General features: G+C 34.9%; 1 pseudogene across 1 annotated transcript; it reads right to left on the reverse strand.

Moving 5' to 3' along the window:
• Positions 1–11,991: 11,991 nt before the first annotated feature.
• On the reverse strand, positions 11,992–26,267 carry LOC146896636 (disease resistance protein RPV1-like; annotated as a pseudogene). The gene is made up of 6 exons (XR_015023299.1): positions 25,640–26,267; positions 24,208–25,307; positions 23,670–23,945; positions 23,509–23,579; positions 14,103–14,810; positions 11,992–12,663 (listed from the first exon to the last, which is right to left on the reverse strand). The product of XR_015023299.1 is annotated as a disease resistance protein RPV1-like (transcript).
• Positions 26,268–27,070: the final 803 nt, after the last annotated feature.

A 27,070-nucleotide genomic window follows, 5' to 3' on the forward strand; every position in this document is an offset into this window, starting at 1 on the left:
AATGATATGGATGACTTTGTACTTTAGCCTTTACGGATGACATCAGTATATTTGTTGTTGTAATGTTTGTTACTAGAAATAAAATTAAACTACTGCACAATAATGAAGATTTGCAATACTTAGCATGGTCTATTATTTGACAGAGTAAATTAGTTTGACTTAAGTAAAATGAATACCACCAATGACATGTAAAAGAAAGGGTTAATTAAGTTTTTAGTCTCTATAAATATTCACAGTTTTGTTTTTAGTCCCTACAAAATAAAATCACACTTTTTAGTCCTGTGACATTTTTCTTAAGCATTTTAGGGACCAAAAATGTTGATGGAAATCTTTGACAGAGACTAAAATGCCGATGGAAAAATTTTATAGGGACTAAAAATGTTGATGGAAAATTTTATAAGGACTAAAATGTGTGATTTTATTTTGTAGGGACTAAAAACAAAATCCCGAATATTTATAGGGACCATTTACTTAATTAACCCTAAAAGAAAAAAGAAAAGAAAAAAGACCTTAAATCATAGTTTTAAAACTCGGACCGGACCGGCCGGTCCGACCGGCCGAACCGTGAACCGGAGACATGACCGGTTCGGTCGGCTTATTGGATCGGACATGCGGTTGAACCGGTCAAAACCGGTATGACTCGCAAAACCGGTAAAAACCGGTGACTCGGCCGGTTTGGTGAACCGGACCGGGTCAATAAAAAAGTCGAAAAAGCTGGAAAAAAAAAAAAATCACAAAACAGAGATCCGACCATGAAAGGGAAGAAGATGAAGAAGACAAGAACATGATTGAAACTAATCAACTCGTTATTAACATGATGGAAGTTTCGGATCCGATTTGTGCTTTTTAATTTGAGATCTACTTGTTTGGACTTTGGATGAACGTATTGATTTAGAGAGAATAGAAAATGAGGGTAAGAGAGGTATGAGGAGGCAGCACTGCAACTACGAGTCTGCTGCAACACAAAAAGTAGGTTATGTTTTCAACTTTATTTCACATTTAAGAGCCCTATTTAAGACATAGCAAATGTTTATCTTTTTTTTAATCGTAAATGTAAATGCATGGGAACTATACTTGTACAATTATTGTTGGCTTTACCTTTTCTATTTTGCTTATAGGACTTTATTTTTTAAATATTATACTGTATATCTTTCTTAAAAAAATATTACACACCTAAATCTTATGAAATTATTACTTTATTGATTATTCATAAAAATATATTAAACAAAAATAGCAAAATGATAAGAAATATTTTACTACCTACTTATGTTATCGTAAATAAATTTATATTTAAAAATGAGTTTGTGAAATTATGTCAATTTGTAAAAAAAATAATTATATTTGTTTAGATTTTTTTTAAGGACATATATTTGTATAGATGTCATGAGCTTTTTTTATATAAATTTTTACATACCAAATCATTCAATTTGATCTAGTTTAATATACATATAATTTTTTTCAATGACCGAGTTATATGTCCGAGTCATCCGGTTTAATTCGGTTCTATCATGCGGTTCAACCAGGTGACCCAATGGTTCAACCAATGATTCGGTGACCCAAGAACCTCACCGAGTCAATGACCGGTCCGAGTTTTAAAACTATGCCTTAAATTACCGTGCTCAAGGAGATATTTCATTATGGCTTTATAACATGATAATTGAAACAAATAGTAAGCACATATGAATTCCCCTTTATGTATATAAAAAAATATGTCCCTCCTCCCTCCATAAAAACATTGCAAAACATTAAAGAAGGGAATCCCATTGTATGACAAAAGGCATGTTCAGTCAAAAATTGTTCAAATCTTTATCTCTATGTTGGTTCAAGCATAAACATGCACCCATTCTTTTTGCAAATCTTGTAAAGATACTTCTATTGGACTTTGGTTGTGGCTCCATTTCCATGATAGGTGATGACCACACCTTCACTTCCTGTGACGGCCGATTCGTTTTAACATCAGTTGATAATTCCACTTTCACATTAGATGAGGGTTGCATGTCTACTTCAGGTGACAGCTGCGCATTCACTTCGGCCAATGGCTCCATTTCCATGTTAGTTGATGAATCAACTTCCACAGTAATTGATGCCTCCACTTCCACATTAGGCGGCATCTGCAAGTTCACTTCGTAACGCCCTCCTTTTATTTAAGGGAAAATTACACCCATCTCCCTTGAGTTTTATCTAAATGACACGGACACCCCCTCTAGTTTTAAAACATACACTAACCTCCCTTGAGTTTTCAACAATTATACAAACACCTCCCTTCTAAACTAACAGAGTTAACAGTGTTAATATTCCGTTAATTTTTACAAACTGATATGTATGTTAACTTGATTGTGTGTAAAGGGACATACTTTGCTTATTCCAAAGAGACAGAGTCAAGGAGATGACGATGGGAGAGACTTTGCTAATTCCACAGAGAGAGAGAGAGAGAGAGAGAGTCACGATGGAAACAAGGAGATGTATGTTTATTTATAGATAGATGATAGAGAGAGGGAGATTGAATAAAGCCAATCCAATTGGTGTTAAAGAATGACCAGTCAAAATATACACACAAGAATGTCTCAAATGGCTCCAATTTTGGCTGTGAAGGAGGATGCATAGGTTTTAATAGAATTTAAGTGTATCTTCAAATGTGAACAAATGATTATAAGACTAGAGTCAAATCATTTGTTGGTGGCCTGGAATTATTAGAGTCACAAGGGATACAACTGCGCAACACTGGAGACAAATAATGAAGGAAGATATATGGGTTCTAAATAGATAAATTATTCAATTTTTCGTAATATATATTTTGAGATGTTGGTATTGTGTGTCACTGGATTATGAGAGATTGTTGGGCATCGACACCTCTCCCTTTTTTGTTGGAGAGTTGGATCTGTACCATGGGATAATGTATCAATTTGTTTAAAGGTAACGGAGATTTAACGGTGTTAACTACGAAGGGAAGTGTTTGTCTAATTGATGAAAACTTAAGGGAGGTTAGTGTAAGTTTTAAAACTAGAGGGGGTATCAGGTTGTTATTTTGATAGAACTCGGGGAGGTGAGTGTAATTTTCCCTTTATTTAATTATTTTTATTAAGTTAGAATCTATTTATGTGATTTATTTATATATATGAGGTGTCGGTATTTTATTTTGTGACATTATTCTATTAATTATTAGAATATGAGAATTATTAGTGTAAGTAGAATTGGAGGTTAGAATAGAAGGAAAAATAAGTTATTGGGCCTAAATAGATTTAGGAAGAGTGATTCGTATTATAAATAAGGAAGCTTAGGTTAGAAAGAGTTTTACGTTAAACCGCTTTTTGGAAAAGAGGAGAACAAGAGAGAAGAGAAGAAAGAGGAGAACTCGGAGAGAGAACCCTAGGAACGAAGAACGCCGCTTTTGATTTCGGAAAAACAATCTAAGGTAAGGGTGAGACTAACTTTCAACATTATTAAGTGTATGATTTTGAAAAATGGATTTAGCATGAATTAGGATGAGTCTTGTGAGAATTAAGGATTAAGGTTTATGACCGATTTTGATGATTGAACCATAAAAACTTGTTGGATTGATGTGGAACTTGCGTACGGACCTTAAATATTCCATAGGGTGATAATTAGATCTTTGTTTGGATGATAGAACCATAAGATTTGATGAAAATTGAGATTACGAGAAAAAGTGATTTTAAGTGTTTTTGAGAAATAAGTGATTCTAGGATAAGCTGTTTTGGAGATTTAAAAATATGATTTTTCAGTAAAATATGATAGGATTTGTCGAATAGAACGCGTAGGCGAAAACGGAATTGGAATCGGGGTAACGGTTAGGTTTTTACGGACTAAACGGTAAAACCGGAAAAATCAGATCGCACAGAGCTGCTGCGCAAGTCACCGGCTACCGCCTTCCCACGCCCGGGCGCAGCTTTCCACGCTTGAGCGCAGCAAGGCAGCCCCTCATGGGTGACCGCTTGTTGTGCTTTCGTTGCGTGCCGTCGAACTTCGATTGTTGCGTTCTTGTGTCTTTTTCACCCGTTTATGTGTTGAATTAGTTTTCGGTGTAAACATGAAAGTTGTAGATAATTGAGTTAGCTTTCTAATGGCTTTGGAGTGACTAGAAAATTATGTGTAGATTTTGAGATCTATGAAGAAAATAGTCCAAGTGGGTCTTCGGAAAACTTTAAGAAGACTTAACATAATTAATCCTAAGTTAGTCCAAAAACTTATGGTTGGTTTCCCAACTTCAACTTAAGTATTAGGGATTTAGTTGAGGTGTTTTATGAGTATTTAGCTTATGTCTTATTGATCAAACTTGATTTGCTTTTGAAGAATGTTTTGGACTTTGAGATGAATGTAATTGATTAATGTATATGTGGTTATTGTTGTTGATATGTTGGAATACATTATATGATACATGATATTATGATGTTTTATGATGTTAAGTTGATATGATTCATTCCTTTAATGATGATATGTTATTCAAGCACCGTTATATGCCGCATTTGTCGTTGTTCTTGCGTTGACCATTTAATGTTACAAAGTTGTATGAGTCGGTTCAAGTTGTAAATATTTAAGAAGTGGTCCATGTTAATGGAATTATAAGAGATGTTCATGATGTTGTCTAAGTTGTAGGAAGATTGAGTCCATTGCATACTCATTAAAGATGGGGGCTTGAAGCCGCGGCTTAATGCTCAAACTAAAGATGGGGGCTTGAGGCCCGGCAACTTAATGCTCAAACTACGTTGGGGGCTTCGAGGCCCGGCAGCTTTATGTTCACTTTGTTGAAGAGCCTATTTACGCTCATATATGTTGGGGGCTTGATGTAACGCCCGTCGTAATTATTTAACTATTTTGATGAGTTTTAACATATATTTATATGATTTATATGTGTGATTTATATGATTTATGAATTTAAGTAGTTTACATGATTTATAGGTAAATTGTGTGATTTTCAAGATTGATGTGAAGTATGTGATTTTGTGAAGTTGTAATGTTGGTGTGACTTATTTTATTATTAAATAAAATAAGATATGAAAATAAAATAAAAATATTAGAATTTGGGTTGTGATGTGAAAAGAGCATTTTTAGAGGTGTAAAGAGAAATTAGAGTGAGGTTATAAATAGAAGGAGTTAGGTTGAGAAAAGTTTTTAGGCGAACGTATTTTTAGAGAAAAGGGAGAAAAAGTCGAAAGAGAGAAGAACAAGAGGAGGCTATCGATTTTCTTCAATTACCGAGTAAGGGTGAGACTAACTTTCAATATTATTAAGGGTATGATTCTGAAAAATGAATTTAGCATGATTAGGTTGAGGTTTTGTAAGATTATGAGAATTAGGGTTTGAGTGAGAATTGATGATTAAGTGATGAAAAACCGTTGAATTGATGTAAGGGGAGTCTCCATTCATCATAAAGGGTTGTATGAACATATGGGTAGTGAAAGGTTATTATTTACCATTGTTTTGCATGATCTTTGCTCTAGTTTATCGTTGTGATTTTGGCTGTATTCTTATATCCGAGTTCACTATTTTTAGGTGCTAAATTGTAGTTGATTGAGCTTATATTCACGAGATGCGAGATTCTTTTTAATTGTTGAACCCGAAACGAATGAGACAAAATATTTAACCACGGGAGAAAACCCATAATGATATCAATTAATTTATTTTAATCAAATAATGTTTGAGCAAGTATCTGTTATTAGTTAACACTTTTGCCGAGGAATGTGTCGTTGTGTTTTCATCCCAATTGATTGAGTTGTATGTGTTGTGCTTACCCTTATATACACTACTCGTTAATTTATAAGCGGCCAACCTTGCCGTTCAACTTGTCACTTAAAAAATCAATGGAGACTAGTTATCATAATTGAATTTTAATTGGTGCTCTTTTGTTTCAACTGTGATAATAGCCATTAGTTTTAGATTAGAGGATTCAAAGGGGGACACATGATTTCTTCTAAATAAATTATTGATAATGCTACTTTTGATGGTCACATGATAAATTATTATTTTTTTGAACATGTTTGTTTAGCCAATCATCTTAATTTAGTTAGCCGAGAATAACTAATTTCGTTAGTTCTTTTAATTTGCACGAATAATTATGTGTTATTATGTGTTAATTGGTGATGTGTGATAGTGAGTCGATTGACAATGTCTTATATAAAGATGTGTGATTTAAAGATCGTGTAGTTTTAAGATGAACTTGGAGTAGGAAAGGAAGGATGTCTAGATTATTAGAAGCCGTCCAGGAAGCCTAAGTTAAGATGTGGTATGTAAAGATGTGATATTTAAGAAGTATAGTTGATGTATTATTTGACCAAGTGTAATTTGTGAATTATTCGATGATGTGTTAATTGATGATGTATAACTAAAGTGCTATTTAATGATGTGTATTTGATAATGATGCTATCTAAAGATGTGTTATATAATGAAGTGTTATTCGGAAGATGTGTGATTTAAATATGTGTTATTTATGATGCTTATGTTGATGCGATGTTTAAGATGTTGATGTTTATCGTTTGATGTTGTTGACCATTAATGTCATAAAGTTGTAAGTGTCGGTTTAAGTTGTGAAGTCGTAAGAAGCCGTCCAAATTATTGGAATCATATAAGTTGTTTAAGAAGTTCAAGATGTCTAAGTTGTAGGAAGATTGAGTCCATTGCATACTCATTAAAGTTGGGGGCTTTAGGCCCGGCAGCCTTTGTGCTCATTAAAGTTGGGGGCTTTAGGCCCGGCAGCCTTTGTGCTCATTAAAGTTGGGGGCTTTAGGCCCGGCAGCCTTTGTGCTCATTAAAGTTGGGGGCTTTAGGCCCGGCAGCCTTTGTGCTCACATGTCGAGAGCCTAATTACGCTCATTTACGTTGCTGATTGGTACCACATGCATTTGCATATCAAGAAGTTTCACGATGGTTTAAAGTTGTTAAGTTGTTAAGTTGATAAGAGTTGCATTGTCAAGTTGAGTCGTGTTGTCGAGTCAAGTGTTAAGTTGAACATGATATTTAATGATGATGATATATGATGATGGTATTTGATTATGTAATGATAATATGCTAAGTGATAAATGTTTGATATGTTAATAATGTTTTATGTTGCTAAATGCATTTTAATGAATTACATGCTTAATTTATTGATCGTGAAATCTCACCCCTTCGCTTGAAAATGTTGCCCTTCGTATGGGTAACTTGCGGGTAATAAAGACTAGAGGCGTACGTGAGTGGACTCCTCACATTTTGTCTAGGTGCTCGATAAGTAACGGGATGGGGGCTTGCTTTTACTTCGTTCCTTACGTGTCTTTATGAACTTTTTATGAATAAATGTCGACTAAAATTATGAGATTTCGGATGAGGCCTGCGTGCCAAGACTTTTAGTATGTTGAACTATTTTCCGCTGCACGATTTTAGATTTTTGATGTTAAATATTGAGAGATAATTCTTATTATCCATTTTATGATTTTCAAGAAGTATGTGGCATTCCGTTATGATTTAAAATACTCGATTTAAATGAAATTTTTAAGTTAGGAAAAACGGGGTGTTACAATTGGTATCGAGCAGGTCGGTCCGTCCGGCCAAGTAGTGAGTCGAGTTGTGTCTTTAGCAGTTGGAATACCATTATTATGTTATTCTAATTGTTGTGTGTTGTGCAGAGAAGAGACTGGAGGCCGCGAATTTTATCTCGTTATAAGAGGACTAGAATGGCCGGAAGAAATGATGCCGCGATTGCCGCCGCTTTGGAAGCCGTAGCCCAAGCCGTGGGACAACATCCAAATGCCGGTGCCGGTGCGAATGCCGATGTGAGAATGTTGGAGACCTTTCGAGAAATCATCCTCCTACTTTCAAAGGAAGGTACGACACCGATGGAGCACGGACGTGGCTCAAAGAGGTTGAAAGAATTTTCGCAGTTATGCAATGTACCGATGATCGAAGGTGCGTTTTGGAACGCATATGCCGGCCGAGGAAGCCGATGACCGGTGGGTGAGCCTCCAACCTACCCTAGAGCGGGATGATGCGGTTATTACTTGGCCGTGTTTAAGAGAGAGTTCCTAAACGAGATATTTTCCCGAAGATGTTCGCGGAAGAAAAGAGATCGAGTTCCTTGAGCCGAAGCAAGGAAACATGTCGGTGACAGAGTATGCGGCAAAGTTTGTGGAGCCGGCTCGGTTCTATCCGCACTATACCGGGGACAATGTTGAGTTCTCTAAGTGTATCAAGTTTGAGAATGGTTTGCGTGCCGATATTAAGCGAGCCATTGGTTACCAATATCCGTGACTTTTACGCTTTGGTGAGCAGATGCAGTAATCTATGAAGATGATAGCAAAGCTCATTATAAGATTATGAGTGAGAAGAGGGGTAAGGGCCGGCAAAGTCGTCCAAAGCCTTACGGTGCTCCCGCCGACAAAGGAAAAGGAAGAGCTAATGATGAAAGAAGGTCAAATAAGAAAGATGATGGTGCGGAGATTGTTTGTTTCACTTGCGGCGAGAAAGGCCATAAGAGTAATGCTTGCACTAAGGATATTAAACGATGCTTTCGTTGTGGTAGTAAAGGACATACACTTGCGAGTGTAAGCATGGAGACGTTGTGTGCTTTAACCGCAATGAAGAGGGTCATATTGGGTCTCAATGCAAGAATCCGAAGAAGGCTCGGATCGGAGGGAAAGTGTTTGCTTTATCTCGGTATTCGGACAGAGAGTGAGGATCGTTTGATCTAAGGTAAATTTTCGAGGACGAAAATTCTTTAAGTTGGGGAGAGTTGTAACGCCCGTCGTAATTATTTAACTATTTTGATGAGTTTTAACATATATTTATATGATTTATATGTGTGATTTATATGATTTATGAATTTAAGTAGTTTACATGATTTATAGGTAAATTGTGTGATTTTCAAGATTGATGTGAAGTATGTGATTTTGTGAAGTTGTAATGTTGGTGTGACTTATTTTATTATTAAATAAAATAAGATATGAAAATAAAATAAAAATATTAGAATTTGGGCTGTGATGTGAAAAGAGCATTTTTAGAGGTGTAAAGAGAAATTAGAGTGAGGTTATAAATAGAAGGAGTTAGGTTGAGAAAAGTTTTTAGGCGAACGTATTTTTAGAGAAAAGGGAGAAAAAGTCGAAAGAGAGAAGAACAAGAGGAGGCTATCGATTTTCTTCAATTACCAGGTAAGGGTGAGACTAACTTTCAATATTATTAAGGGTATGATTCTGAAAAATGAATTTAGCATGATTAGGTTGAGGTTTTGTAAGATTATGAGAATTAGGGTTTGAGTGAGAATTGATGATTAAGTGATGAAAAACCGTTGAATTGATGTAAGGGGAGTCTCCATTCATCATAAAGGGTTGTATGAACATATGGGTAGTGAAAGGTTATTATTTACCATTGTTTTGCATGATCTTTGCTCTAGTTTATCGTTGTGATTTTGGCTGTATTCTTATATCCGAGTTCACTATTTTTAGGTGCTAAATTGTAGTTGATTGAGCTTATATTCACGAGATGCGATTCTTTTTAATTGTTGAACACGAAACGAATGAGACAAAATATTTAACCACGGGAGAAAACCCATAATGATATCAATTAATTTATTTTAATCAAATAATGTTTGAGCAAGTACTCGTTATTAGTTAACACTTTTGCCGAGGAATGTGTCGTTGTGTTTTCATCCCAATTGATTGAGTTGTATGTGTTGTGCTTACCCTTATATACACTACTCGTTAATTTATAAGCGGCCAACCTTGTCGTTCAACTTGTCACTTAAAAAATCAATGGAGACTAGTTATCATAATTGAATTTTAATTGGTGCTCTTTTGTTTCAACTGTGATAATAGCCATTAGTTTTAGATTAGAGGATTCAAAGGGGGACACATGATTTCTTCTAAATAAATTATTGATAATGCTACTTTTGATGGTCACATGATAAATTATTATTTTTTTGAACATGTTTGTTTAGCCAATCATCTTAATTTAGTTAGCCGAGAATAACTAATTTCGTTAGTTCTTTTAATTTGCACGAATAATTATGTGTTATTATGTGTTAATTGGTGATGTGTGATAGTGAGTCGATTGACAATGTCTTATATAAAGATGTGTGATTTAAAGATCGTGTAGTTTTAAGATGAACTTGGAGTAGGAAAGGAAGGATGTCTAGATTATTAGAAGCTGTCCAGAAGCCTAAGTTAAGATGTGGTATGTAAAGATGTGATATTTAAGAAGTATAGTTGATGTATTATTTGACCAAGTGTAATTTGTGAATTATTCGATGATGTGTTAATTGATGATGTATAACTAAAGTGCTATTTAATGATGTGTATTTGATAATGATGCTATCTAAAGATGTGTTATATAATGAAGTGTTATTTGGAAGATGTGTGATTTAAATATGTGTTATTTATGATGCTTATGTTGATGCGATGTTTAAGATGTTGATGTTTATCGTTTGATGTTGTTGACCATTAATGTCATAAAGTTGTAAGTGTCGGTTTAAGTTGTGAAGTCGTAAGAAGCCGTCCAAATTATTGGAATCATATAAGTTGTTTAAGAAGTTCAAGATGTCTAAGTTGTAGGAAGATTGAGTCCATTGCATACTCATTAAAGTTGGGGGCTTTAGGCCCGACAGCCTTTGTGCTCATTAAAGTTGGGGGCTTTAGGCCCGACAGCCTTTGTGCTCATTAAAGTTGGGGGCTTTAGGCCCGGCAGCCTTTGTGCTCATTAAAGTTGGGGGCTTTAGGCCCGGCAGCCTTTGTGCTCATTAAAGTTGGGGGCTTTAGGCCAGGCAGCCTTTGTGCTCACATGTCGAGAGCCTAATTACGCTCATTTACGTTGCTGATTGGTACCACATGCATTTGCATATCAAGAAGTTTAACGATGGTTTAAAGTTGTTAAGTTGTTAAGTTGATAAGAGTTGCATTGTCAAGTTGAGTCGTGTTGTCGAGTCAAGTGTTAAGTTGAACATGATATTTAATGATGATGATATATGATGATGGTATTTGATTATGTAATGATAATATGCTAAGTGATAAATGTTTGATATGTTAATAATGTTTTATGTTGCTAAATGCATTTTAATGAATTACATGCTTAATTTATTGACCGTGAAATCTCACCCCTTCGCTTGAAAATGTTGCCCTTCGTATGGGTAACTTGCGGGTAATAAAGACTAGAGGCGTACGTGAGTGGACTCCTCACATTTTGTCTAGGTGCTCGATAAGTAACGGGATGGGGGCTTGCTTTTACTTCGTTCCTTACGTGTCTTTATGAACTTTTTATGAATAAATGTCGACTAAAATTATGAGATTTCAGATGAGGCCTGCGTGCCAAGACTTTTAGTATGTTGAACTATTTTCCGCTGCACGATTTTAGATTTTTGATGTTAAATATTGAGAGATAATTCTTATTATCCATTTTATGATTTTCAAGAAGTATGTGACATTCCGTTATGATTTAAAATACTCGATTTAAATGAAATTTTTAAGTTGGGAAAAACGGGGTGTTACACTTGATGCCCCGAATGGTACCACATGCATTTGCATATCAAGAAGTTTTTACGAAGGTTTAAGATGTTAAGAGTTGCATTGCCAAGTTGAGTCGCATCGTCGAGTCAAGTGTTGAGTTGAATAAGATGTCCGATGACTTTAAGATGATATTTGCTTATGTTTTAAAGATGATATTTGCTTATGAATTAAAGATGATATTTGATTATGATTTGATATGATGCTAAGTGATAAATGTTTGATATGTTAATGATGGTTTATGTTGTTAAATGCATTTTGATGAATTATATGTTTAATTTGTTGACTGTGACATCTCACCCCTTTGCTTGAAAATGTTGCTCTTCGTATGGGTAACTTGCGGGTAACCAAGATTAGTTGTGGTCGTGAGTGGACTCCTCACATTGTGTCTAGGTGCTCGATACGTAACGGGATGGGGCTTACTTTTACTTCTATTCCTTACGTGTCATTTATGAACTTTTTATGAATAAATATTGAAGCAGTAACTTATGAGATTTTTCCGATGAGGCCTGCGTGCCAAAGACTTTTATTATGTTGAACTATTTTCGGCTGCGGAGTTCAGATTTTATGATGTTGAATTTTGAGGGATAAATGTTAATTATCCACTTTATGACTTTCAAGTAGTATGTGACATTCCGTTTATGATTTAAATACTCGATTTATTACGAATTTTTATGTTGGGAAAACGGAGTGTTACAACTTCAGGTGACGGCTGCACATTCACTTCCGCCCATGGGTGCAATTCCATGTTAGTTGATGGCTCAACTTCCATAATAAATGATTGTTCAAATTCCTTAGTAGTTGACTGGCCATAAATTAGATAGGCAGCTGTCTCCTTAACAATCAATCCATGCCCAAAAACTACAAAAATCTCCACATTGTCACCAGGTCCTAAGTTTGATGTTAAACGCTTCCAGTCTTGATCATTAAAAGACATTACTGTGTCTCCCTTGGATATTTGCATTGTGCATTTTGTGTAATTGATGATCAAGACATTAGTTAGACATTCAACTGCCACGTTTTCAGATGTTGATGAATAAACAACACATAAGACTATTCCCTTCATGTGACAATCAATATCTTTAGGAACTTGGAATAGTACTGAAGGTCCTTCACCAGTATAGGCTAACCAAGAAGGATAATTGCCACCCGGAAGACAAAAACCACTATAATCATTGGTTGTCAATCCCTATATGAGCATATGCTTAGTTAATTTTATAGTAACTATTATTAGTGCATTAAATTAAACAAAAATTAAATTGATGTTATAAAAATTTATGAAAAGTAAAATCAACAAAATTTTAAATTGCATATATATATATATATAGAGAGAGAGAGAGAGAGAGAGATCAAATCCCACGTACAGACAGGAGGTTAAAATAGGTAAACCAATCCATCACCAAAAAAACACCACAAACAAAACAGATAAAACAGGAGGACAACAACAGGAACACCCAGAGGGTTTATGCTCATTGCTCATTATGATTCCTACATGTAAAGGTTTATGCAATTCGTATTCCATACCATACAAATTCACATAAGGGTTTTGTCATCTAAGACTTAAAAATGGGTCATCCTCCATTATAGGTGTAGAGCATTAATGCCCTTCATTTTCCTACTGGTTTTACCACGGAGCCATTTGCTAAATATGCATCTCTAGACATTTGGCCTGTTTGCCATAGTCATCCATTGGATGAGATATGGTTTGAAAATGTACTTATATAAGTGGAAGAAATATTTCACCTTATAAGTCGGTTACGTATGATTCAGTAAGCTCAAATTTGAAGATAGTATCAGCCCTGTCCAACAACATCAATGAGCCCCTGATATCGGCCAATCAAGTCACACTCTAGATGTCTAGTGATCTAGTCCTATTGAATGAGATATGAACTAAAAATGTGCTTATGAGTCGGAGACACCTCTCACCTTATTTATCGTACGGTTGAGTTAGACCAACCCAAATTTTAAGAACTGCGAGCTATCTTTGAATATTTGTTGTATATATTATTCTATGAAAGCCCTGCAGCTTCATTTCTTCTTGTTGTTCCCAAGCTAAACTTTGGAATTGATTCATAGAGATTTTCATAACTCCATTATTGGGAAAAACCTAAATCCCACATAGAATAAAGACAAGTCCTGATTAGAGTTTATAAACAGTGTCCCCCGGCACCTAAAAACACCGGTTTTGTAAGGATGGGTTAAGTCCAATATAAGAACCTAATATACATTATTATTTAGATTCTGCTGTTCTTTATTGAATTTATTTTTTGTTCCTTTATCAATTATTGATGTTTTGACTGCTTTTATATTGACGTACATGATATGCTCCAAGGTTCTTGTTTGAAGGTTTTATAAACTAAAAACAAGTGACCATGTGTACATAAGCAAAGAGTATTATGAGAAAATTAAAGATAATAGATACAAACTTCAGAAGAAGAAAAAATAACAAAAGAAGTCCATATGGATGCAGAACAAAGATGGAATGTTGAAAAAGAAAATGCTATAATTATCTTAAAAACATCATTTCACTTCTATTGAAAATTTTGCTTTAAAGAAAAAGAAATGCAAATGGAAAATGGACCCATGTTCTCATAAAGATCAGAAAAGGAGAGAGGAATGCGAAGGAACCTGTGATATGCTCTTGCCAAGAGTGTTGATGGCCATGCTGCAACTTCCTAATCCAATCAAAAGCGATCTCAAGGAAATTTCTAAGATTCGTGATGCATGTGATATTGTTTCCAAATTGGTAAAACTTACATCATATAGATCATCAAAAAAAAAATTCTTAATTCTTGAGTCAGTTGAATCTCTGATCGGCATTGAATCCAAACACTTCTAAGTTTTGAAAGGTTGGGAAGCATTGGTGATTGATAGCCCATATTGTTAGTAGTTACATCCAAGGAAACTAGTGACAATGAACTTCGCTCAAATGGGGATATACAGGGTAGGGAATTCATGCTTGGTGACATCCAAGACCAAATGATAGAAGGAAAAACATCGTGTAATAATCCTTCATATCCACATAAGGATATATATCCAATGCTTTTTAATCTTAGTATTGAATACGGAACTTGTTTTACAGATGTATCTTTAGCAATCAGCGTTGTCAAGGATTCCATCTGCCCCAAACCTTCTTCCAACTTGTCAATCTTTGAACAACCAGATAATATAAGAGTTTTCAAAGATTTCAATTGATAGATCTCCCCTGGGAGATTTCTAAGACTTGCACAGTCCTTCAAATTCAACAAAAGAAGGTTCTTGAGATCTCCAATGGACTGGTCCACCTCGGACAAATTGGAGCAATTCTTCATTATAAGCTTTTCTAGATTCGGTAATGTCACGACCCAAAAACACTTATCGTGACCGGCGCACGAACTAGAACAACCTAGTCCGGCAAGCCTATTGACAACACTTGACAAACTATAGTTTAAACAATTCTCAAATTGACTTTCACTTCAAAATTATAGTCACCGAAATTTCGACAGAGTATCCTCTCGTAATTTTAACATTTCCAAGATTTTAATCCCGTTTAAGAACATGTATTCTCATTCGAGTTTCAAATGACATATTTACATCTTTATACATCTCGAATAAAACATTCCTAAACTCCATATAGCTGCAGATACTCCGATTCAACATATACATAAACAAAAGAGACATTCATCAAGGAAACCTACCACCAAGAGAGACACAGATGAACTTCAAGTCTACTAGCATCTTTCTACTTAGCTGCTTGGAAATGCGAAAAAATAAAAAATGAAAGAGTAAGCCACAAGGACTTAGTGAGAGACAACAACCACCACCAACTAGAAGGGAAACACACGGGGCACGATTATTTACTTTATCAAATCTATTGTCAATTACAAAAATAGTAACCGTCTAAAATTCTAATAATCTGCAAACATTTATACGCATGAAAATCCACACATTGTATATACTTTCAATCAAATAGGTATACTTCAACGAAAAGTCCAACATCGTAAAGACATGAAGATAACATTATAAGCCTTTAAAATAAATTGCCGAAAATTAAAATAAAAGCCTTTAAAAATATATTGCCGAAAATCATAATAAAAACCTTTAAAAATATATTGTCGAAAATCTTGATAAAAGTATTTAAAGAAAATATATAAAACTCCATTTAGTAAAAATAATCAAAATAGGTGAATCGAGAACTAGCTCCATCTCGTTGATAGCCCTCTCCTCCTAATGGTGGCCTTTCCATAGGGGCGACTCCATCTAACGGATAGCTCTTTTCTCTCGACTCAAAACAAAATGTAAAACATTTTCAATTAGGGAGTTTACCTCTCATTGATAGCCCTCTCCTCCTAATGGTGGCCTTTCCATAGGGGCGGCTCCATCTAATGGAGTAACTCTCCCTAACGGAAATCAATACTAGGTGCACCTAGATCGTCATTATAACTCAGCTTTTCAAAAACATACATCGAAAACCATCTTTCACAACATAGCTAAATTTTGTAACAAAAACTTCACACAATCAAATTCTCCATTTCAATTCCCCTACTTTATAAATCACAAGTAGACACAGCCGAGTATAATTAAATTTGGTGACCTTGAACTTATATAACGATGATGAGGAAGATATTAAAAGGTTGTGTTTCCCCATTTTAGTAAATACCGACATAGAAAATAATCAAAATACCAATAATAATAATAATAATAATAATAATAATAATAATAATAATAATAATAATAATAATTAAAATAAGCGATAATGATCGTTATCAACTCACGATTACGACGAATCAACAAAGTTTGCTCTCTAACCACTCCCGAAGAAGCATGTGAAGCATCCGGCGTCATATCTCTAATGATCATTTTTGGAATCTTTAATCCTCATTGATGCTTCAGCTTAATCCCCGTAATCACTTCTGCATTCGTCTTCACAAAACAACTCATTCTTCAAAAACTTGCCAAAACCCGTAACCTGTTTTTCAGCAGGATTATCCAACTTCAAACGCACTTTCCGAGTTCATTACTAATCGAATCACATGAAATCTATATCCGATTTGAAGGGAATTGAATGAGGAATCCAATTCTGCAATAATAATTCAATTCCAAACTACACAGCAAAAGATACGAATCAAAATAGCAGAACCTGTGCCTACCACCATTTCATGGAATTCAACCATGATTCCCACAATTCCAAACATACACTTCAGTTATAGCTCCATTCATGAACAACTTATTAACACACAGAGAGTCCATTATTATGTACTCATAGATCAGTTTGTGCTTAACCTCTCTACTTCTTGCTTCTAGCATCCATAACTTCACACAAACTTCTTAATTTCTACACACAACCCTCTTGAAACTTGCTTGATTCAACATCCAAGGGTGATGGTGTGGGTTCGGTTAAAGAGAAGAGGAAGGGAGGAATAGTTATTTCAAGCTGTAGTAAGATACTTGAGGTTACATGGAACCTAATTCTTGAATTGCATGTTGATTTGGCAAGGTTTAGGGATGATTGATGAGGATGGAGGGAGGCCGTGAGAGAAGAAGAAAGAATGGAGGGGAAAATTCTGGATAGATCAGGAATGAAAAGAATGAGAGAAAAAGGAGAATTTAACTTTAAAAAAAATCTCAAGTCCCAAATGACCAAAATGCCCTTCAAGGGAAAAGACGTGATTGTCCTCCGTTAATTCGTAACCTTTTAATTCCTCAAGTTCGTACGATTAATATGCAAGATATTTACCGAATATCTTTGATTTTCTCTAAATAATTAACCCTTTAGAAATAATTCCGTTTTGACATGTCCAACTGATACGACAATTTATTTAAAATTCAGAGGAATATTACAATCTACCCCCTTAAGAAAATTCGTCCTCGAATTTTTATTATCACATGAATACTACTAATCTTGATTCAAATAAATGTGGGTACTTTTCATACATTACTTCTTCGAGTTCCCAAGTGGTTTCTTCGTCGGACGGTCCTTTCCAAAAATCCTTCACCGAAACAATATCTTTTAAGTGTAAACGTCTCACTTCCTTATCTACTATACCTATCGGATGTTCGGTGTATGACAAATTCTTATCCAATTGCACATCTTCATGACTAATTACATGAGTAGAGTATAAGGGTACTTATTAAGCATATATATATGAAAGACATGATGAACTCTTAAGTGATTTAATGGAAGTACCAAACGATATGCTAGAAATTTGAATCTTTACCAAATCCCAAAGTGCCTAATGAACCTTGAGTTAACTTGCCCCTTTTGCCAAACCATAAAACACCCTTCCATAGTGAAACACGTAAGAATACAAGCTCTCCCACAAGGTGAATTCTAAGAGACATCGTCTCTTGTTAGAATAAGATTTTTCCTATTTTGAGTTGTCACTAAACAATCCTAGATAAACTCAATCTTTTCAATGATACCTATAATTAACTACAGGTCCGACATCTCCAACTTCAACCCATCCTATCAAAGACATACATCGTCTATATACAATGCCTCAAACAACGTCACTTTAATAATAGATTGATAACTATTATGGGCAAACATTTGTCCAACTACCTCCCGTATCAAGAATACAAGCCCGAACATATACTTCAGGATTTGTATAGTCGTTTAAGATTACCCATCGGTTTGACGATGAAAATAGTAAAAAAAATAAAACTGATTTAAGATCCAAACAGGTTTCTAATGTAGCTTGATAGACTTCCAAAACCGAGCAAGAATCGAGCTCTACAATCGGATAAAAAATAGATTTTAGCACACCTTGCAAAGAGACCATTTCCTCTAAATAATGCATAGCATACTAGGATACATTATAGGTAGTCTTAACATATAATAAATGTGAAGAATTGGTCAACCGGTCTATAATCACCCACACCGAGTCTTAACCTTTTTGAGTTAGTGGTAAACCAATAATGAAATCCGTAGAAATTTGTATTCTCACTTTAGTTCACCTACTTCAACAAGTTGACGTCAACTTAAAGGCTTTTGGTGCTCAACCTTTACTTACTAGTACACTATACACTTAAAGACAAAATATGTTACATCCCTCTTCGTCCATTCTCAACTCAACGGTATAATTATCTCAAGTATTAGTACATCTTATTAGAACATTGGTTAATGCTATAACAAGAATGATAAGCCTTCTCTAGTATCTTTCTCCATAGATTACCAACATTCGGAATTCATAACTCGGACTTTAACCACAAAAACACTATCTAAATCACCTAAGGAGTCTTACCGTTCCTCACATTATCAACCGGTTTTAGCGCGTCTAAAACTAGACTTATCTTCCGGATATCATAAACAATGATGGAACAAATTTACACATGATCAATAATATCCTTGAACGATCAAGCTCAAATTGAATTCCACTTCCAACAAGTTATTATAATCCTTTATTTATAGGTCTCTTCATTTCAGGCTACATGAGTAAACCTACCCATGTACTTCCTATTCAAAGCATCTACAATAACATTTGTCTTCTCAAGGTGATACAAGTCCGTGCAATCAAAAATTTCAAAAGAACTCCATCCACCTTATTTGTCTTAAATTTAAAGCTCGTTGTTGAAAGGTATACTTACGACTCTCTTGATCGGTATAAATCTAACAAGTCTTGTCATGTTGATATACATCCAAATCTTAAGAGACAAATTACTACCGCCATATTTAAATCTTGTGTAAGATAGTTTGGGTCCTTCTTTCTTACTTAAACAATATTAGGACTTCCCAAGGAAAAGAATTTGGGCGAATAAATCTCTTATTGAAAAAATCATGAGCTTCTCTCCTAACACCTAAAGTTCGCTAACTATTTGAACAAAAGGTATAGATGTCGTTGAGTGTTATGAACCAAATCTATAGAAAACTTAACCTTCTTATCATGAGGTAATCTAGGAAATTCTTCTGGAAAAACATTAGGAAACCTACACACTTTTGGAACTTCTTATAATTCTTCTAAACTCACTTTGTATATCCATAAGCAAAACCAATTATCCATGACAACTCCTTTTCAATAACTTGTTAGATCCTAAACTTGAGATCAAATTATATGGTACAGAATCACATTCTCCTTGAAAAAGGATAAAAGCAATTATCCAATATCTCAACTTTCAATGCCTAGTTATAATAGGTGAACGTGGCATGATGGAAGTATAACCAATTTATGCTCAAATCCTATCAAAATCTATACTAAAGCTATTGTGTTAATAAATGATTAGATAATGGTTGTGTTGTAGCCGCCAAGGACAATCCCTCCCGACATGACATACTTAACCAATGTAAAATCAAAATTACTAAGGAAAAGTGGATTATCTATATGCCCCTTGATCTAATCTACAACTCTACTCAAAAGTTTGTCTACGGGAACCATCCTTCTATGGTATTGATATTGGTTTATCCCTAATGACCAAATATATTTTCACCACCACGATTAAAATAATCATTGTATAATCATTCAACTCGTTTCTTGCGAGAATATGGTTTACTACCTCCCTTAAGATTTTGTCCTCTAATCCGAATTGTGAAGTTCGAAACCTCTGCAAAGTAACACAAATAGATCTAACGGCAAATCCAATTAAGTATTTCCTTAGTCTTCTATTGAACCACTTGAAATGCATCTCTTCTATGAAAGGGTGAGGGGAGTTCGTGAAAGCTCGATGAAACTGATTTTGTACTCGAAACCGACATGGGCTCATTTCATTTTATTTTTTTTAATCTTTGATACTTGTGAGTTAATCTATCTACAACACTTTCTACAAGAAAGTGAGCCGTGAACAATCAAGAGGTCTCACTTCATTTCAACAGAGGTGATCTTATTTTCCTTTCATGTGTCAACATATCCAACTAGAAATATGCCACGCACTCCAACCGAAAAATATGTCAACTTCACTTCCCTTATATTTGAGCATCTTAATTTCCTCTACAACATCTCTAGACCATTAATGAACCATTAAGAGTTTTCACTTAAACTAAACCGAAGCGTATGAGGTTTAAACTTAATGAATTTTGCAAAAGTAATCCCAACCCCTCTATTAACGGTAGTCGCTTGATGCTCACCCAATCTAACTTCTTGATGGACAACGAGATTTCTCTATCATTCATTACCCCGATACTATCAAACAACGACCCAAGCAAATTGTTGCACTAACATGGCTATCCTTGCTTTCCTATAATGACCTCAATATTTTCTACTTCTATATCCAAGAAAAGTCATAACGTTAATTATTCGTTCTTTGACATTCACTCCACGTCGATCTTGAATACAACCTCGACCTCTTTGACGAGAGTCTTAAAGTTAGCCAAGTAGACCCGAACGAACTAATTTCCCTTCTAGTGTTGTGTGGCATCAACACAAAATGTAAGAAAATTGACCAAAAATGGGACGAGACGACAAACAAAGTGAGACAACAAAAGAAATCGAGAAGATTAGACAACCGGTGACACTACCATAGAGTGCTAATAGCTTTTTGCAAATAAATTGTGCCGCGGTTCACAATTCATTAGCAAAAATCTATTACTACTCGTGCAACTATTAGGACCTACAACCGAGCTCGATACCAACTTTGTCACGACCCAAAAACACTTATCGTGACCGGCGCACGAACTAGAACAACCTAGTCCGGCAAGCCTATTGACAACACTTGACAAACTATAGTTTAAACAATTCTCAAATTGACTTTCACTTCAAAATTATAGTCAACGAAATTTCGACAGAGTATCCTCTCGTAATTTTAACATTTCCAAGATTTTAATCTGTTTAAGAACATGTATTCTCATTCGAGTTTCAAATGACATATTTACATCTTTATACATCTCGAATAAAACATTCCTAAACTCCATATAGCTGCAGATACTCGATTCAACATATACATAAACAAAAGAGACATTCATCAAGGAAACCTACCACCAAGAGAGACACGAGATGAACTTCAAGTCTACTAGCATCTTTCTACTTAGCCGCTTGGAAATCGAAAAAAATAAAAAATGAAAGAGTAAGCCACAAGGACTTAGTGAGAGACAACAACCACCACCAACTAGAAGGGAAACACACGGGGCACGATTATTTACTTTATCAAATCTATTGTCAATTACAAAAATAGTAACCGTCTAAAATTCTAATAATCGCAAACATTTATACGCATGAAAATCCACACATTGTATATACTTTCAATCAAATAGGTATACTTCAACGAAAAGTCCAACATCGTAAAGACATGAAGATAACATTATAAGCCTTTAAAATAAATTGCCGAAAATTAAAATAAAAGCCTTTAAAAATATATTGCCGAAAATCATAATAAAAACCTTTAAAAATATATTGTCGAAAATCTTGATAAAAGTATTTAAAGAAAATATATAAAACTCCATTTAGTAAAAATAATCAAAATAGGTGAATCGAGAACTAGCTCCATCTCGTTGATAGCCCTCTCCTCCTAATGGTGGCCTTTCCATAGGGGCGACTCCATCTAACGGATAGCTCTTTTCTCTCGACTCAAAACAAAATGTAAAACATTTTCAATTAGGGAGTTTACCTCTCATTGATAGCCCTCTCCTCCTAATGGTGGCCTTTCCATAGGGGCGGCTCCATCTAATGGAGTAACTCTCCCTAACGGAAATCAATACTAGGTGCACCTAGATCGTCATTATAACTCAGTTTTCAAAAACATACATCGAAAACCATCTTTCACAACATAGCTAAATTTTGTAACAAAAACTTCACACAATCAAATTCTCCATTTCAATTCCCCTACTTTATAAATCACAAGTAGACACAGCCGAGTATAATTAAATTTGGTGACCTTGAACTTATATAACGATGATGAGGAAGATATTAAAAGGTTGTGTTTCCCCATTTTAGTAAATATCGACATAGAAAATAATCAAAATACCAATAATAATAATAATAATAATAATAATAATAATAATAATAATAATAATAATAATTAAAATAAGCGATAATGATCGTTATCAACTCACAGGTTACAACGAATCAACAAAGTTTGCTCTCTAACCACTCTGAAGAAGCATGTGAAGCATCCGGCGTCATATCTCTAATGATCATTTTTGGAATCTTTAATCCTCATTGATGCTTCAGCTTAATCCCCGTAATCACTTCTGCATTCGTCTTCGCAAAACAACTCATTCTTCAAAAACTTGCCAAAACCCGTAACCTGTTTTTCAGCAGGATTATCCAACTTCAAACGCACTTTCCGAGTTCATTACTAATCAGAATCACATGAAATCTATATCCGATTTGAAGGGAATTGAATGAGGAATCCAATTCTGCAATAATAATTCAATTCCAAACTACACAGCAAAAGATACGAATCAAAATAGCAGAACCTGTGCCTACCACCATTTCATGGAATTCAACCATGATTCCCACAATTCCAAACATACACTTCAGTTATAGCTCCATTCATGAACAACTTATTAACACACAGAGAGTCCATTATTATGTACTCATAGATCAGTTTGTGCTTAACCTCTCTACTTCTTGCTTCTAGCATCCATAACTTCACACAAACTTCTTAATTTCTACACACAACCCTCTTGAAACTTGCTTGATTCAACATCCAAGGGTGATGGTGTGGGTTCGGTTAAAGAGAAGAGGAAGGGAGGAATAGTTATTTCAAGCTGTAGTAAGATACTTGAGGTTACATGGAACCTAATTCTTGAATTGCATGTTGATTTGGCAAGGTTTAGGGATGATTGATGAGGATGGAGGGAGGCCGTGAGAGAAGAAGAAAGAATGGAGGGGAAAATTCTGGATAGATCAGGAATGAAAAGAATGAGAGAAAAAGGAGAATTTAACTTTAAAAAAAATCTCAAGTCCCAAATGACCAAAATGCCCTTCAAGGGAAAAGACGTGATTGTCCTCCGTTAATTCGTAACCTTTTAATTCCTCAAGTTCGTACGATTAATATGCAAGATATTTACCGAATATCTTTGATTTTCTCAATAAATAATTAACCCTTTAGAAATAATTCCGTTTTGACATGTCCAATCGATACGACAATTTATTTAAAATTCGAGAGGAATATTACAGGTAATTTTGAAAAATCAGGGGTGTTTTTCAAGTACCTAGAATGACTAACATTGAGTATTTTTAGTTTATCCAACAACTGCAAAAAGATAAATGTTCAAAGAAAAATTAGAGAGGTGGGAACAAATACTACTTTCATCAAACTTTGAGTTTGAAATAAATATTATACCTTGGTATCCTTCCACACTTGTTTGATACTGCTGTGTTTTACCTCAATTACAACTAGATTTTCCTGGTAAAAGTCGTCGGGTATATAGTTAAAGGTAAATCCTTGCCAGTGAATCCATCTCAGTTCTTTCGAAAGATACCGATAATTTCCGGTCAGAACGGAATGATCAAGTTGCAAAAGTCTCAGTTTCTTCATCTCCTTGAAAGAATCAGTACTTAAGGGAATTCTACTGGTTCTTTGCACCTTCAAAACCAATCCCTCTACAGATTCTGTTCCCTACACGCGAAGGAAAAAAAAAATATATGTATAGAAGAGTAAGGACGAACCTTTTATGTTTGCTTGCTAGAAAATGATACATAAATTTATTGAGGTGCAGCTCAAGCTCACTTGTAATGAGTCATGACAATGCAAACACACACGAATTTTCAGCCATTATTATTTATTAGAGCAAAACAGCTCTGAAACAAAAATTTTATGATCTTAATGAGACTTTGGACGATGATTAATAATTTCTAATTTAATACGAAAAAGTTCTTACAGTATGTTTTGTCAAAATATCATGCACATCCTCACGAAACCACAATCTACTACGCTTCCCAGGCTCTTTTGCAAAACTTTCACGAATAATTTCTCTTCCCATGTCTCTTATCAAACCATGCATTCCAAGCTTGTTATTCTTTTCAATTTTTACAAGGCTCCGCTCTATGAGAACACTTATTCCAATATTTGCATAAAGTCCACAGCCATTTAGTATCTCTGTAACTTCGGCTCTATCCTTGCCTATAAAGAAACAACATATGTCAAGAAATATATCTTTTGCCATATCATCCTTTAAACCATCGTAGCTAATTCTCAGTTTCTCTTGCACTTGATCATTGGGAATTCTCTCTAATTTCAAGAGTACACTTATCCATTCTTGTTTTGTCCTCTCATATAAGTAAGAACCAAGGACTTCAAGAGCAACTGGTAATCCTCCACAATAAGCAACTACTTTTTTGGAGAGTTGACAGCAGTCTTGTATCGGACTAGGTTGTCTAAAAGCATGCCAACTGAAAAGCTCAAGGGACTCCTTTTCGTCCATTTCCTTCATTGTACATACATAGTCAACCTTAACTAAATTAAGCACGCATACATCTCTGGTTGTAATTATTAATACACTTCCCGGACCAAACAATTTAGGATCTCCACACAAGGATTTATTGTTCAAATGTGGTCACATCATCAAGTACAATGAGTGCCTTTTTCCCCCGAAATCTTTGTTCAATCTTAGTTTTCCCTAATGCAATGCTATGTATCTTAATCTTTGTTTTCAGGATATCTGAAAGAAGTTGTTGTTGTAAATGAATAACCCCTCTATTTTCCTTTTCACATACTTCTCTAACATTTTCAACGAAACTTCTATCCGCAAATTGGCAATTAATTCGATTGTAGATAGCTTTGGCTGTGGTTGTTTTACCTGATCCGTCCATTCCCCATATCCCTATTACACAAACTTTCATTTGTCGTTTTTGAACAAAGGCAACCAATTTTTTCACACGGGGTTCCAGTCCAACTGGGAATTCGGTAATAGACAAGTATGTGCTGTCAAGTTTTACCAAAACATCCTCAACAATTTGCTGTATTAGTTCACCTTCACTCCTTGGATGATAATAATTATAAACACAGAGTGGGCATACATTACATTGGGAAAGACTAAACTAAACCCTGCTTGTATAAACTTTTTCTTTAACAAAAGTTAAAATGTTTTCATATATAAGCTATAAGTTGTTTTCATAAACCATTCGGGAGAGTTTATGTAAATAAGCTGAAAATAGCTCATGGACATGTCATAGGTTATTTTAACCACCTCTCCCAAATAACCTCTCACAAGTGCTCATGTTGCTAGATAAGCTAAAATAAGTCAACTCAAAAAGATCCAATTCAAAAAAATAATCATAAAGAAGCAAGAAAGTAGGTGTTGATTTAGGTACCTGCAATTGGGGACATCCCAACCAGAGAAATCAGCAGCTCGAGTAAGTGCACTCCTCCACTTAAACAGCATAGTTGCCTCTCTAGATGACTAGTATACTTTTTCTGCATCATCTAGTCTCTCTGAGGGGTATACTCTTTTTGCAGTAGCTCTCAAAATATCTCCAAAATCACCCTTCTGGTGTCGAACAACAGAAGGGTCGACATCATAAAACACAGGAACAACAACCTGGGCATGAGTTGTGTGACATTCCCATGACTCTTAGAAGCTCATTAAGACACCAACTAGATTGAGTATAGTTTTTGAGAAAACAAGGATAGCTATACGGCAGCTTTGTATTGCTTGCACTAGTTGTGGTCCCAGCTCGGTCCCCTTGTGAAGCTGACCGTCTATATAAGTGTTGATTCCAGCATTTGTGAGTGCAGCATAGAGATGAGAAACAAAAGTCTTGCGATTATCTTCTCCCCTGAAGTTGATGAACACATCGTATCTCCATCGACGATCATTGTACCACGGAGAAGAGGAGGAAGAAGAAGACATATTTCGATTCGAGTTGATCGCAGGAATTGAAGTCAACGCTGAGAAGAAAAGGTGGGTTTGTTCGTGTTATGATTGCAACTTAGAGCATCTTTAATGGGGTGAGTAACAAGGAACCAAAATGGATAAATTAAATTGTTTTTTGTGGGGTCAAATTGCATAGGATTCAAATAATTTATACTCTCTCCGTTTTAAAATGAGTGTCGTTTTAGGCTACACGCGCAGATTAAGAAATGGAAAGAAATAATCATTGAATATAACGTTTTTACTAAATTGTCCTTACTTTATAAGAAAAAGACAAAATTAAAGTTGCATTGAAAATTGTGAGAGAGAAAAATTGGAGTATTTATTGAGGGTAATGTTGGAAGAAAAAAATTAAAGTTGTATTGGAAAGGTAAAGTGACATTCATTTTGAAACAAATTTTTTTGGTTAAAATGACACTTATTTTGAAACGGATGGAGTATTTGATTTAAATAGTTTTTACTCCAATGGTAGTTATTAATGGTTGAGGCTTGACTCTAATTTAGCCCCACATATCCATATTTTTTATTTGCAATTAATTTTTTTATTTGTGATTATTGAGGCTTGAGTTTGAATGATAAAAAAACTGTTTTTTGTGGCATCGAAGAAGTTAGAGCACATATGTTGTGTAGAGCACGTGAACTATTTTTTGAGCACCTACCATGTCATGTGGACTTTCTACATCGCTGATAAATTATAACGAACGTTAACGATAGAGAACCAAGACTTTAGTTCCCTAGCGCTAGAGACGGATCAGATGTATATGAATTTGAATCATAATGGATGGATAAAAAAATCCATTAATCTATTATAATTCATTGTATTTTTTGTTGAAAAAAAAAAACCATCAAATCCATCTATTAAATATAATGT

The sequence above is a fragment of the Medicago sativa genome, chromosome 8, assembly GCF_051527215.1.
Source record: "Medicago sativa cultivar Bolivia chromosome 8, Bolivia_mono, whole genome shotgun sequence".
Classification (NCBI taxonomy): domain Eukaryota; kingdom Viridiplantae; phylum Streptophyta; class Magnoliopsida; order Fabales; family Fabaceae; genus Medicago; species Medicago sativa.